We start from the raw sequence: 14,574 nt of genomic DNA, 5'->3' as shown, positions 1-14,574 counted from the left end.
AAGACTTGGAAAGGGGAAACATAGTGCCCATCTATAAAAAGGGAAATAAGACAACCCAGGGAAATCAGACAGTCAGCTTAACTTCTGTCCGGGAAAGATCAATGAGAGTAATACAAGTTAAGATCCATCTGCAAACACCTGTAGGAAGGATATAAGGTGATAGAATAGCGTCAGCATGGATTGTTTACAAGAACAAAATCGTGTCAAACCAATCTGATCAGCTTTCTTGTGAAGGATAAGAGCCTTTGTAGCAGAAGTGGTTGAGATGTCGTATACAAGACTGCAGCATCTTTAGGTTTATGAGGCGTTTGATACGGTCTCGCTGATTCTTTCATAAACTAGCGAAATTACAATTTAGATGGGGCTACATAAGGTGGGTGCATGAATCGGCTGGGATACTGTCTCAGAGAGTGTTATTAATGTTTCCAATCCTGCTGGAAAGGTATACAGTGGGGTTACCGCAGGGGTCGTTTTGGGACCAGCTCATGATTCAATGATCTTCATCAACGACTTAGATGTTGGCATAGAAAGTTATGCTCATTAAGTTTGCAGAATGATACCAAGCTGGGAGGCGATTGCAACTGTTGCTGAGGGACCCGCAAAGACGAGTACAAGTAATCTTCAGATAACTCTTATTTGCTCTCATATGTTTGGGGACCATTCAAAATCAACCTTTGAGTCAATTGTATAGTGCCCATTCTCTTAAACTTTTAAGTGCCGTAGCTGTATATTTTATGAAGATGAGGAAAGACGTGTTTGTAATGTGATATTCAAGATGGTGGGCGTACATCAATTATAGTAAGGCAATAAGATATTCCTGTTTATTACTCTATCCTTTTGATGATATCCTAACATCGTGTTTGCTTTTGACTGCATAGTTTTCCACTAGTATTAGATAGGCATTGCAAGCGACAAAATCCTATGAGACTCCAAGACCATATAATATTACGTTGTGATTACTCTAGCATATCAGCTGGAAATGCCTCTTGATATGTAATGTATAGCTGGGTATATTTTTTCCGGATGATATGCAAATTCCTTTAATTATATCCATGTATATTTTATATTTCGCCCCTTTGTTTGCCACAACTCACTATAGTTTTGCGCTATGTTTTGAGATTGTCACGTGGTTGCTTGGTCGCGTTAACTATCGATTTGGGCAGTTATAAGCTTGATCATCTGCATTCAACCATCACGAGGGTTTACCCCTTTACGGTCCGATGAGTTTAAATGCAGTAAGTGTGCAAATCTTAGAATATAGTCGAGAAGTGTGGACCCTATTTAGTGGGGACAACCCCCTATCTTACCCAATCTGCTTATCTGTATTTAACTAGTTTATTAACTTACCCGTTATCGAATCATCCGTGGTTTTCATTTTTACAGTTCCGTCCATGATGTGATAAGCTGTTATGCCTATCACCTTTAATATAACCCATAGCATAGCTATTCTATGTGTTATGGTAAGAGGCCTTTGGTGAGGGACCTAGTCAATGCTTTTTTTCTGGAAATTCTATGCGTACACTATGTCACTGGTCCCCTTTTGAATCACAGTGGTTTATTTGATGCTCGTCTGTCTAGAGAAATCTATAGATTAGTTAAGACTTGCTCTTACGCCCCTCTGTTTTAACCAGAAGCAGAAGGTTCGACCTTTTTTGGTTCCTATGGATAAGTTCGCTCTACTCTGCGCTGGGTTAGGCCTCAACTGGAGTAGATGTTTGTGTGTCTCACAGTTTGTGTGTCGCACACATGACAGCGGATTCAAGCTGAGGGAATGTTAGTGTTGGGCTTCCACTTACTCGCACAGTCCAAGTTGAGCCTTGTGAGGAGATGGCAACCTGGTCTAAGAGATGGCCGTGGAAGCTTAGCGCATCAGCACTGACTAAGGGAGGCTGAGCGATTATAGAGGTGCTCAAACTGCACTGGGCTTCCGAGGGAGTTACCTCTTGGGCCATAGTTGCGAATGGTAAGAGAAGTTGGCTGATTGACTAAGATATATTCGAGGTTATATGTATCAATGTATTAGGTTTGTGGAAACAGAAGACGAATCTCTAAGATATTGTAGCACGCCAATGGATGATTCGTGAGTATTTGGTTGAGCGGGGTGAGTGTCAGAGGGGATGGAGGAGTTGTGGTGTTTACACTTTCAAGAATGCCTTACTGTAATGATGAATTAGCTTGGCTAATCATTCAAGGGTTTGACACATAATTGCTTTAGATTATAGTGTGAGTCCTTCACACTCTACAAGCGCTCACAAATGGAAGGGAGGGGAGAAGATGGTCAGAGTATATAGAGCACTAACACCCTGGTAAGAGGAGGAGACGCAGCCTGTTCCAGTTTAGAGACGGTGGACGCACGAATTCTAAAGTACCACTGCTTGCTTTTTAAGGCGTTCATCAGGTGCAGTTAAAGTAAAGGAGGGCTCTAGCTACTCGGCAACTCCTCCTTCCTTGAAGCCCTGTCTCAGGTCCCCATCCTCAGATGTATGGAATAGCCAAAGTGTTGAAGCACTGGAGAGCACAGTGCTAGACGGAGGGAGGGACCAAACACCCCACTCGTTCTGCCCTTCCAGCCCGGCTGTAAGCCACTGATAACTACTCTCTGGGAACAATTTTCCAACCGGTTCTGCACCCACCTTATAGTAGCTCCATCTAGGTTGTATTTCCCTAGTTTATTTTTGAGACAGTCAGGCGAGACAGTATCAAAAGCCTCACTAAAGGCCAGATAAAGCATGTCTACACCTTTCCCCCCATCCACAAGGCTTGTTACCATGTCACAGAAAGCTCTCAGGTTGGTTTGACGTGATTTGTTCTTGACAAATCCATGCTGACTGCTACTTATCACCTTATTATCTTCTAGGTGTTTGCAAATGGATTGCTTAATTGTTTACTTCATTATCTTTCCGGGTACAGAAGTTAAGCTGACTGGTCTGTAATTCCCTGGGTTGTCCTTATTTCCCTTTTTATAGATGGGCACTAAATTTGCCCTTTTCCAGTCTTCTGGAATCTCTCCTGTCTCCCATGACTTTCCAAAGATAATCGCTAGTGACTCCGATATCTCCTGAGGTATCAGAGGGGTAGCCATGTTAGTCTGGATCTGTAGAAGCAGCAGAGAATCCTGTGGCACCTTATAGACTAACAGACATTTGTTAGTCTATAAGGTGCCACAGGATTCTCTGCTGCTTCTACGATATCTCCTCAGTCACTCTGTGAGTATTCTAGGATGCATTTCATCAGGCCCTGGTGATTTGAAGACATCTAACTTGTCTAAGTAATTTTTGACTTGTTCTTTCCCTATTTTGGATGCTGATCCTACCTCATTTTCACTAGCATTCACTACGTTAGATGTGCAATCGCCACCAACCTTCTTGGTGAAAACTGAAACAAATAAATCTTTAAGCACCTCTGCCGTTTCCAAATTTTCTGCTATTGTCTTCCCTGCCACCACTGAATAATGGGCCTATTCTGTCCTTTGTTTTCCTCTTGCTTCTAATGTATTTGTAGAATGTTTCCTTTTATGTCCCTAGCTAATTTGATCTCATTTTGTGCCTTGGCTTTTCTAATTTTGTCCCTACACACTTATGTTATTTGTTTATATTCATCCTGTGTCATTTGCCCGAGTTTCCACTTTTTGCAGGACTCTTTTTTGAGTTTTAGATCATTGAAGATCTCCTGGATAAGCCAGGGTGATCTCTTGCCAGACTTCCTATCTTTTCTACGCAGGGGGATAGTTTGCTCTTGTGCCCTTAATAATGGGTCTCTGAAAAACTGCCAACTCTTCAGTTGTTTCCCCCACTAGACTTGCTTCCCATGGGATCTTACCTACCAACTCCCTGAGTTTGATGAAGTCGCCTCCTTGAAATCCATTGCCTTTATTGTGCTGTTCTCCCTCCTACCATTCCTTAGAATCATGAACTCAACCATTTCATGATCACTTTCACCCAAGCTGCCTTCCACTCTCAAATTCTCAACCAGTTCCTCGCTATTTGTCAAAATGAAATGTAGAACAGCCTCCCCCTAGTAGTTTTCTCCAGCTTCTGAAATAAAGAATTGTCTCCAGTACATTCCAAGAACTTGTTGGATAATCTGTTCCCTGCTGTGTTATTTTCCCAACAGATGTCTGGGTAATTGAAGTCCCCCATCACCACCAAGTCCTGGGCTTTGGGTGATTGTGCTAGTCAGGGCCGGCCTTAGACCGATTCCCCCGAATCGGGCCCCACTCCTGATGGGGCCCCGAGCTGGCCGGCTGTCTCCCGGAAGCAGCAGCTGTTGCTGCTAGGCAAGGAGAGACGCTGGCCGGCTGAGGCAGAAGCAGCCGCTGGGTGCTGCAGGTCAGGAGGGGAAGGAGGCACACGTGCTTGCAGCCTTCCTCCCGTCCCCTCCCCTCCCCTCCCCCCAGCACTCACGCAGAGGGAGGCAGGAATCTCTGCAGTGACCTCATTCACCAGAACAGCTGCTGGGGCTTCCAACCATGAGTGTCTGACCCTGTCATTCCCCGCAGGTTTGTAAGATTGGATTGGTGTTGTGGTTTTCGGGGTGTTGCTGTTTGAGGGTGAGTTTGTGCCTGCCTGGGTCTGTTTCAGAACTAAAGTCGGGATCATGTCATGGAACCCAGGAAAAAAGCCCCCAGCCAGTACTTAGTGCTGTGAACTCCAGGTGAGAGAGGGAGGGAGGTTTGGAGGAGGAAATCAAATACAGCAAGAGAGGAGAATGCGAAAGGTCTGCAGCATGGCACGGCAGGCTGAGACTTTTATCTCCCCCCTATCTCCCTGCAGAAGGGGAAACTGAGGCACAGAGTGATCTGATTCCCTCTCCAAATTATTTTGCAAAGGAAGGAGACTGGGGCTCCTATCCAAACCAGTTCCCTTCCCATCAACTCTGCTTTCCATGCTGCAAGACCACTGTAGGGGCTGAACATAAACTATGGCTCCTTCGTTTGCCCTACAACAATAAAAATAGAACCACTTGGGGGGGGGGCCAATAGCCCCCCCAAAGCGGGGTGGTGTGTGATATTAAGGGTTTTTTGGCGGGGGCCGATTAATTCTAAGATCAATCAAATGCCCAGCCAGCTTTCTAGCCATCCAGCATGCTCAGGGCAGGAGGAGGTGCTCTGGTGCAGAGTGGTCGCAAAACAGGGTGAATTTTAGCGGCGGGGTTGAGGGATCCACTGAATCCCCGCGCAATCAGCCCACACAAACAATGTGGCAGCGACGGAGAGACCCAGAGTGAGGAAGCAGGTGAGCCTGGGGGTGGGGCACATTAAGCCTTCAATCTATGGCTCGGGATGGACTGGTGAATGGTGGGATTAGTCTAGTCTTCCAGCCGCTGTTTCCATTGGGGTCTGTGGTTTTCATCTGGCTCCAACACGAAAAGATCAACACGCCACAGTAAGAAAAGGGGAGTGAGGAGGAGGCGGGAAGGAGTTTTAGTAAAGGGTTTAGTGCCGCCATCAAGTGAAACAGTAAAACCAGATTTGACTGGGTTCCCCCACCACACTCTACAACACTGGGAGGGGCAGCTCCATCCCCATCACTCGAGGTAGGTGAGGGCATCAAGGGGAAGAAAGACCCACAATGGCAGTCCTGCCTCCAGACAGGCCCCTCCCGCCCGCAAACTCTGTCCCAAAGCGCTGCATCTCCACCCACTCCGCACTCCTCCAGAGCCTGCACCCATCACCATTAACCTGCACCCACTCTGTGCCCCAACCGCGACCTGCACCGCACGCGACAAATTCCTCCACTCCCAGCCCCTGGGCATAAAAAAGGCCCTTCCTTGTGGTCTGCGCTCCAGCCCATCTCAAACAGGGTTGCGCTGTCTGAGGTGCCTGAGCCTTCCACACCTTTCCTCATCATCACCTCATCATCAATAGGAGCATTGATTTACAAAGGGAGAAAGATCTACATCTACTTCATAATGCAAAAAGACTTTTCTTTTACCTAATAATTACCTACCTTGGTGGCCCAATATAAAAATAACCAAGTGTCAATACAAAGATCATGTAAACGTATTAATAAAAAGACATAGAGCAAAGATTTCATAATACAATCTGCCATTGATGATATGCTGTGTGCAGAGTAAATATAGTGAACCCTGGGTCTTTGAATGAGGGCATATATACTAGGGGGTGCATCAACAGTCCGGTGGCGAGAGCGAGGGTGGCAAGCGGCAGGTGACAAAGAGGCGAGCATGCAGCCAGCAGGGGTTCTAGGGCAAGGTATAAAAGGGGTTCTGGCAGGGAGGGAAAGTGAAAGGAGGCGAGTGGTGATGAGGGAACTAGACTAGGAGGAACACAGCAAGTCAATGGGGGACAGAGGGTGAAGACGAGTGGTGATGGTGGGACCAGAGTGGGAGGGAAGTGGGCATATTTTACTAGCTGTGATTGGAACACCTATTGTGCCAGATTGCAGAGAACAGCCGATGTTAGTTCGTATCGCAAGAACAGGACGTACGTTGTGGCAGCTTAGAGACTAACAAATTTATTTAACATAAGCTTCATGGGCTACAGCCACTTCTTCGGATCATAGAATGGAATACTTCTATTGCCTATGTGTGGCGTTCTTTCTCCCCCCCTCCCAAACCTTCCTCTTTGGGCCCACAGTGTTTCGAGGGGGTGGAGCACTGAGGAAGAGGGTTTGTTTCTGCATAGGCGGAGCGCTGGGTGGGGGCAGTGTTTCCACGGGGCCGGGGGGTGCTGGGGGGAATGGAGGGGGCATATAATAAAATTACTGAAGAAAATCAGTTGCGCAAAACGAAAAAATAGTTTGAGTATGATCTGCAGAGAATCAATTTTCCTGATCCAAAAGAAGTAACGAAAGTCATCTCAATCAAAGTGTAGAGCAAAGTTTACCTCATTGAAACGCAAGGTTTGAACCAGTTACATAAAGCAGAGAGATGATAATTGGGATTTTTATGGCAAATCAAAAATAACTTCCGCAAGGACACTATACGAAAATTCTCCTGCAGCATTGGAACAATTGCATGACGATGTGAACACTAGTGCAGGAAAAACGAACCAAAGTATTCAAAACTGTAAATAATTGACATAAATGGCTACGATGCTTGCTGAAATGGAACTGAAAGTTAAGGCCAATTATTTTCGTCTGATGTAGAACCCTAAAGCCTTCACTTCTTGCATTATAATACCGTCACACAGAGCATCCCAAATTATTATAGCAATTCGAATCTTTCCTGAATATTCCGTAAATGTAGGCTCTACAGGAGAGAAAGTTCTTGAAGCTAAATTAAATACAACTATCTAGCGATCACCAGTGTCAGGAAGACCGAGATTAAACATTAAACAATTTGGCAATCATGTCAATTGAATGCAAAGTAATGAAGAGCTTAGAGTTAGGCAATATACTGAAAGATTTTGTCAAACAAAAAGCGAGGAAGATAAAGTTTTAAAAACATATAGGTGAGGTGTACAATAAAGTTCCTCTCACAGTGCCGTGAGAGTATCTGAGGTTATAAAGAGCCACAGCAATGCTGCATTTGAAGCTTATTCTCTTCTTCATGGGCCACATTCCCTTCTTTGTTCTCTTTTCCTGTGTGTGAGGCAAGTATAGTGACTGGGCCTGTTGAGTGGGCACTTGAGATACCGGGGGAGGGCCAGGAAAGTGGTGTCATGACACTAGGAACAACCAACATGGCCTCCCTCCAGGAGAGAGGCTGCCACAGATTCAAGGCCTATCGCAGGGGTGGCCACACTGACTCGACCTCTGAGCCATATATGACAATCTTCAGAAGTTGAGGCACACCTGCCAGGGGTTGGGATTCGGAGCCCCACTCCTGCTGAAGTCCTGAGCCCCTGCAGAGGTGCCCTGCTGGGAAGATATCCCAAGACATTCCCCTCCCCCCCCCCACCCCCACTGAGCAGAAGCCCCTACTGCACCACACTGCTGCAAGGCAGCGGTCCCGAGCTCTCCCCCCCCCGACCCCAGGGTCGGGTAGGTAGAGAACGTGTGTGTGTGAGAGCTGCACTGAAATGGTAAAAGAGCTGCAAGTGGCTCACAAGCCACAGTTTGGCCACCCCTGGCCTATAGACGATCACCTTCTAACACTGGGAAAGGCTGGACTTTTTTCACCATAATGCTGTTAAGGAAACCCCAATACATTCTGGGAACTTTATCTGAACTTTATTTTGAGAAATTAACTCTTCTTATGTTCTGCGACTTTTCAAAGTAGAATGTGTTGCTCAAGATTGCTTTGTTTATAAATTAGGATTCTGTGCTTACAAGGTAACTGGTAACTCTGGAAGGCTCCCTATGGACAGTCTGGATAAGTTTCATAGATTCATAGACTCTAGGACTGGAAGGGTCCTCGAGAGGTCATCGAGTCCAGTCCCCTGCCCTCATGGCAGGACCAAATACTGTCTAGATCAGTTCTATGAATGGTACATATATAAAAGCGAGGGAGGGAGGTGGGATTTTTGTCACCTGTGTTTTGTTGTCTGTCCTCTTTGCTTTGCTTTTCTTGATTACCCTATCTAACAGGTTATAGATGTTAAGTCTGAAGAACCTCAAGCCATGGTGTTCCTTAGAATTTAAGAAAGTATCATAATCCATTCTAGGGACACTGTCTCTGCCGGAGAGAAGAGGAAACTTCATCTGACAACTGGACTGTCTCTGATCCACCTTTTGCTCCTGGGGGAATTCTGTGCCAAAAAATTAAAAATTCTGAACATAATATTTGAAAATTCTGTAAAATTTGGCATATTTCATTTGTCAAAATAACATAATATAATCATGCCAGTTTCAATTAGTTTGGTAATTTGTTTCAAAATATCTGTCAGCAAGTATGTCAGTTACAATACAGACCGATATATATATTTATTTTCTGGTGGGTGTTTTTTGACAAATAGATTCCTTACTAGACATATTAATACAGAATGTTGTGTAATTCATTTAAATTACACTACAGGACTGTATTTCCTGCACCCCCAGAAGCAGAGCAAAGGCTGGGGGGAGTCAGGGGTAACGGAGGAGCTGAGGGAGAGGGAAGGAGCCTAGGAGTGAACCTGGAGGATGCTGGCTGTGGGTGAAAGAAGGGTGGGTTTTTTTAGTGGGGGAGGGAGTCTTAGAGAGTTGGGGAGCCTCCCCGATGAAGACCCTGGCTGACCCCAAGTCTCTCCCATTCAGTAAGGCACATGTGCTCCTGTCCCCACAGCCCCCATCCCCATGGGGCTCTGCAGCCCCCCTCCCTGTCCCCAGGCTTAACGCTGTCACCCCACTAGCTGCTGAGCCCATGCCCCAGCCTGTCCCACAAACTAGCCATTCTGAGCTGCAGTCTGTGACCCCCCAGCAGCCCTGTGTGCCCCACTCTGCCCTGACCTGGCTCTGTGGGCAGGGTGTTGTGATGCATTTCTACTTCTCAGGGAATTCTGCGGCACTGGGCAGCCAATTATTTTTTCATTCTGCCCGAGAAGTGCTGCAGTTCCGCCTTTTGCCCACCAGAGGCTGCTGCGGTGCCAGAACAGCGGCTGCGGTTTGTTGGCGCCAGGGGCGACTGGCTGGTTAATGGCTCTGGGTGGAGCAGGTCACCGTCACGCCAGTGAAAACCGCCCACGGTCATTAACTTGCACACACTGCAGTGTATTGAGAAGGAATTACAGCAGCGGAGAAGGGGTCCATTAAGCACAAGAATCTTATGTCAACATTTAAGAGCGGTGATACTTCCTACGGAGCGAGGTCTCGTCCAGCCAGACACAGACACGCCCTGCGCTCGCCTCACGCAGCCCTGCCTGCAAACAGAGACGGTGGTTACATTCCATGGACGACTCTTCTCGCCGGTCTGGTTCCTCAGCCCTGCTCTGTCTGATTCCCTCAGAGGCCAGGCCTCAGCTGCCTGGAAACCCTCTGCTCACAGTCCCACTCGAGCCCACCGAGCAGGGTTTTGGTACTCTGTTAGTAACTTCTTCAAGCGTCAATTAAGGATCCCCCAACAGTAATTTACTTTGCTTGATTCTTATACTTTTCCTCAAAGGATCACATGCCTTACAAGTGTGCCCAGTGGCGTTGTGGTTACTGATTTGTACCTAACTGATACTTTAGGAGAGACTGCAGAGTGATGCCAACGAACCTTACCCCACATTCACTCCCATATCAATCATTGACTTCAGCCCCCGCGTGATGTCCTTCAACAGGGTCGAGATGCCCGGTCAGCCATGCGCCACTCGGGATGTCTATTATGGTCGTTTGCTTCAAGGGGACATGTCACCGACCCAAATCAGCATGGATCAGACATGCAGCATGGAGCCAGTCAGCTTCACCTCAGCCTCTGCTCTGTCTGATCCCTCAAGCACAGGCCTCGCTGCCTGAAAACCCCTCTGTCACAGTCCATCGAGCCCACCAAGCAGAATTTTGGCTACTCTGTCTAGTAGCTTCTTCAAGCGTCAATTAAGGAATCCCCCAACAGTAATTTATTGGCTTCATTCTCATTACTTTTTCTCAAAGGAGTCACATCCCTTACAAGCGTGCCCAGTGGCGTGTGGTTACAATTTTTACTAATTAGTGTTTTAGAAGGGCTGAGGGAGGTGATACCGAACGACTATCACCCACGGATACTCACTCCATCAATCATTCGGTCTTTGCTGTGCGAGGTGCCCTTGCTCTGGTGTCACTATAACCAGGTCGGCGTGTGCTCATGTGGACTTTATACATGGGATATTTACTTTGCTTGGGCCCATATTTGCCGGCCAATAGGTTCAATATCGATCACACATGCAGGCTTTGCCCGTCCTTTATCAAATCTCTCTGTGTAAGGGCGCCTGCTCCAGGATCCCCGGCAGCCCTTCAGCCATGTTTAAGCCATGTCAAGCTGCTCACATTGTTCATTCAGTATGGTCACACAATCTGGCACCATCCCAACACGGTTCACGCACTGGCTGTTCTGGCACCACGGCAACCTCTGGTGGGCATATGGGCAACTGCAGCTCTTCTTCACAAAACGTATTTTTTGCCAGAAAACACAAAATTATGCAGAACAGAAGGAATTTACGCATCCACATATGCACAGCATTCCCCAGGAGCAGACTTTTCTAGTGCCACTGGGATGCACAGTATGGGGAGAGGTGAGCAGCCCTCAGTGGTGAAGAGCAGGTTAGGACTATTTAGAAAAGCTGGACATACACATGGGGCCGGATCTAATGCAACTGAGAGGTGCTGAGGAGTGGGCTGATGTGATTGCAGAGCCATTGCCATTATCTCTGAAACTTGTGGTGATTGGGAAGGTCCCAGACAGTTGGAAAAGGCAAATATATGCCATCTTTTAAAAAGAGAAGGAGAATCTGGGGAACTACAGATTGGTCAGCCTCATTCCGTCCCTGGAAAAACATGGAGCAGGTCTTCAAGGAATCCATTTTGAAGCACTTGAGAGAGAAGGTGATCAGGAATGGTCAACATGGATTCACCAAGGGCAACCTGATTGCTTTCAATGATGAGATAATAGCTCTGCGGATACGGGAAAGTGGTGGACGTGATATATCTTGACTTCAGCAAAGCTTTGATCGGGTCTCCACAGAATTCTTGCCAGCAAGTTTAAAAAGTATGGCTGGATGAATGGACTTAGGTGGTGTGACAAAGTGGGATTTTCCCCTTATTATGTTGTATTGAGTCTTACTCTTGAGCCTATGTCGAGTTTTACTGTTTGCATAATAAGTGCGCTTCATTTTCCCTGTGTGCTGCACAGTACCTTGTAGTGGAATAGGGGTGTGTGACTTTGGCTGAGACTCTGGGCAGGTGAGGCTCCTCCAGCTGCTGCACATTGCTATGACGGTGCCTTTCATCACCTGAGACCCAGGAGGGGATGCAACCAGGTGATGATTGGGTGACTCTTTGCCGTGAAGCGAGACAAAGACAAGGAGGAAACAATGGGGTGTCTGAGGTCAGGTGCTGAAGCATGGGGGCTGCTCGGGGGACTGGAAGAGGGAGCAGTCCAGGGCTCTGGCCCAGACCTCCAAGATGCACTTGGCTAAAAGTCACCGATTTCTGTGCTAACAAGTTCCAGTTCTATGCTATGTTTCCTGTCGACTAATAAACCTTTTGTTTTAGCAGGTGGCTGAGAGTCACTGCTGACTCCGGAGTTGGGGTGCAGGGCCTCTGGCTTCCCCAGAGCCCTGCCAGGCGGACTCGCCGTGGGAAGCGCACAGTGTGGAAGGGCTCGAATGCCTCCGAGGTCAGACCTAGAAGGTCGAAGCTGGGTAAGAGCTTCTTGTCTGGTGACAGTCTGCTCAGAGAGATGAGGCTCCCTAGAGTCCTGACTGGCATCATATGGAGTAGTTCCAAAGGCTGCCAGTGACTCCGTGACGGTGGATAGAAACCTGGTAGATTGTTGGGCTCAACGGATCGTGATCAACAGCTCCATGTCTAGTTGGCAGCCGGTTCAAGCGGAGTGCCCAAGGGTCGTCCTGGGCCGCTTTTGTTCAACATCTTCGTTAATGATCTGTATCATGGGATGGAATTTCACCCTTAGCAAGTTCGCGGATGACACTAAGCTGGGGGAGAAGTAGATACACTGGAGGGTAGGGATAGGGTCAGAGATGATAAATAAATAGATAAATTGGAGGATGGCCAAAAGAAATTGATGAGTTCAACAGAACAAGTGCAGAGTCTGCACTTAGGACAGAAGAATCCCATGCACTGCTACAGGCTGGGACTGACTGGCTGAGCAACAGTTCTGCAGAAAAAGACCTGGCAATTATGAGTCAACAATGTGCCCTTGTTGCCAAGAAGGCTAACGGCATTTGGGCTGTATAGGTAGGGGCATTGGCAGCAGACTGAGGGACGTGATCATTCCCCTCTATTCGGCACTGGTGAGGCCACATCTGGAGAACTGTGTCCATTTTGGGCCCACACTACAAGAAGGATGTGGAAAAATTGGAAAGAGTCCAGCAAGGACAAACAAATGATTAGGGGTCTGAAGCACATGACTTATGAGAGAGGCTGAGGAACTGGGATTGTTTAGTCCGCAAGAAGAAGAATGAGGGGGACTTGATAGCTGCTCTTCAACTACTGGAAGTTCCAAAGAGGATGGATCTAGACTTTCTCAGTGGTGGCAGATGACAGAACAAGGAGCAATGGTCTCAATTGCAGTGGGGGTTTAGGTTGGATATAGGACAACAGTATTTCACTAGGAGGGTGGTGAAGCACTGGAATGGGTTCCCTAGGGAGGTGGTGGAATCTCCTTCCTTAGAGGTTTTTAAGGCCCGGCTTGACAAAGCCCTGGCTGGGATGATTTAGTTGGGGATTGGTCCTGCTTTGAGCAGGGGGTTGGACTAGATACCTCCTGAGGGCCCTTCCAACCCTAATCTTCTATAATTCTATGAACAAGACCTCGCTGTGCTGTGGGGAATGTTCTGTTATGAGTAAGACCTATTGCTGTGACAGAGAGATAAGTCCCCTGGGCGAATCGGCCCCTTGTTATCCTGCCACACTCAAGTACCGTCAGGCTTGCGATACCTCATCCAGGTATGCGGGTTCCCCCACACTGCAGAGCCCATGAGTGTGGAGTAAAGCTGGACTCATGAATCCAGGGAAACCCACCCTGGGGGTTGTGTTACTTGCGGGTTGGAGGGTGTAGACGTGCGGCCTCACCCCTGCGGCGCCTCCTGCTGGTGACTTCCGGGAATTAGCTCGTTCCAGCTCTGGAGCACCCTCTGCAGGCCGGTGATCTGCCGGTCCTCTGGCCCCTGTGTCTCTCCCTGGACCCCAGTGCTCCTTTAACAGGGGTGATGCCCCCTGGCAGTACCCCACCAATCTGGGTCTACCCTCCCTGGGGAACCCCCCAAACTACTATCCCCACTTTGCCTCAGTTTTGGCTACTGCTCAGTCTCCATCTAGCCTCCATCTACTGCGGCAGACTGAAGTATCAGCCACTCATCACAGGCAAAGGGGTCTGGACTGGCTGCCTTTACCCACCCTCAGGCCGCCCCTCTGCAAGCCCAATACCTAGGTGGGCCTAGAACTAGGTGGAAGCATCACCAGTTAGTAGCTAAGACCCAAGGCTGTTGAAACCCCTGCAACCAAAGCAGACGGACACCAGGACCCCTGTTGATTATTAGCTGCCCGTACGGGTACAGCAACCCGTAAACCCCTTCACATTCCTATCCCACAGTGCCCAGCACGGCTCCCTGGAGCGAGTGCATGGTGTCTGTGCTGGGGCTCCTGAGAGGTTCTCAGATTGGAATTCTTTGTCTATGAAAGAAGGAGCTGCTGGTGACGGGCTCTCCTTCAGGATGCCTTACAAATGCTCCACTAGTGCTTGTGTCATCACTGATACTAGAGCAGTGCAACAGTGCTAAGCGCAATCACAATAGTGGTGTGAACACTTGTGCTCCTTGCCAGCACTACTCATGTGTGGATCGGTGATGTTTTTACAGAGCAGTAGGGAGTGCAATGGGGGCTGCAAAGCAGCATAGAGACAAGGCTGCTCTAAGCAAGGTTGCCCCTGGCAGTGCTCCCCATGTGGAGCTGCACCCGTGCAATGCTGATTTAAACAGCTTCCTGTCAAGCCGGCTGCCTCCACCCCAAGAGCAGCCACAGCTGTCCTTGGCTCTGCTTGTCCCTAAGCTCCCCAGAGCTG

This window comes from Chelonoidis abingdonii, chromosome 2, assembly GCF_003597395.2.
Source record: "Chelonoidis abingdonii isolate Lonesome George chromosome 2, CheloAbing_2.0, whole genome shotgun sequence".
NCBI classification, from domain to species: domain Eukaryota; kingdom Metazoa; phylum Chordata; order Testudines; family Testudinidae; genus Chelonoidis; species Chelonoidis abingdonii.
This window is presented reverse-complemented; position numbering follows the sequence as displayed.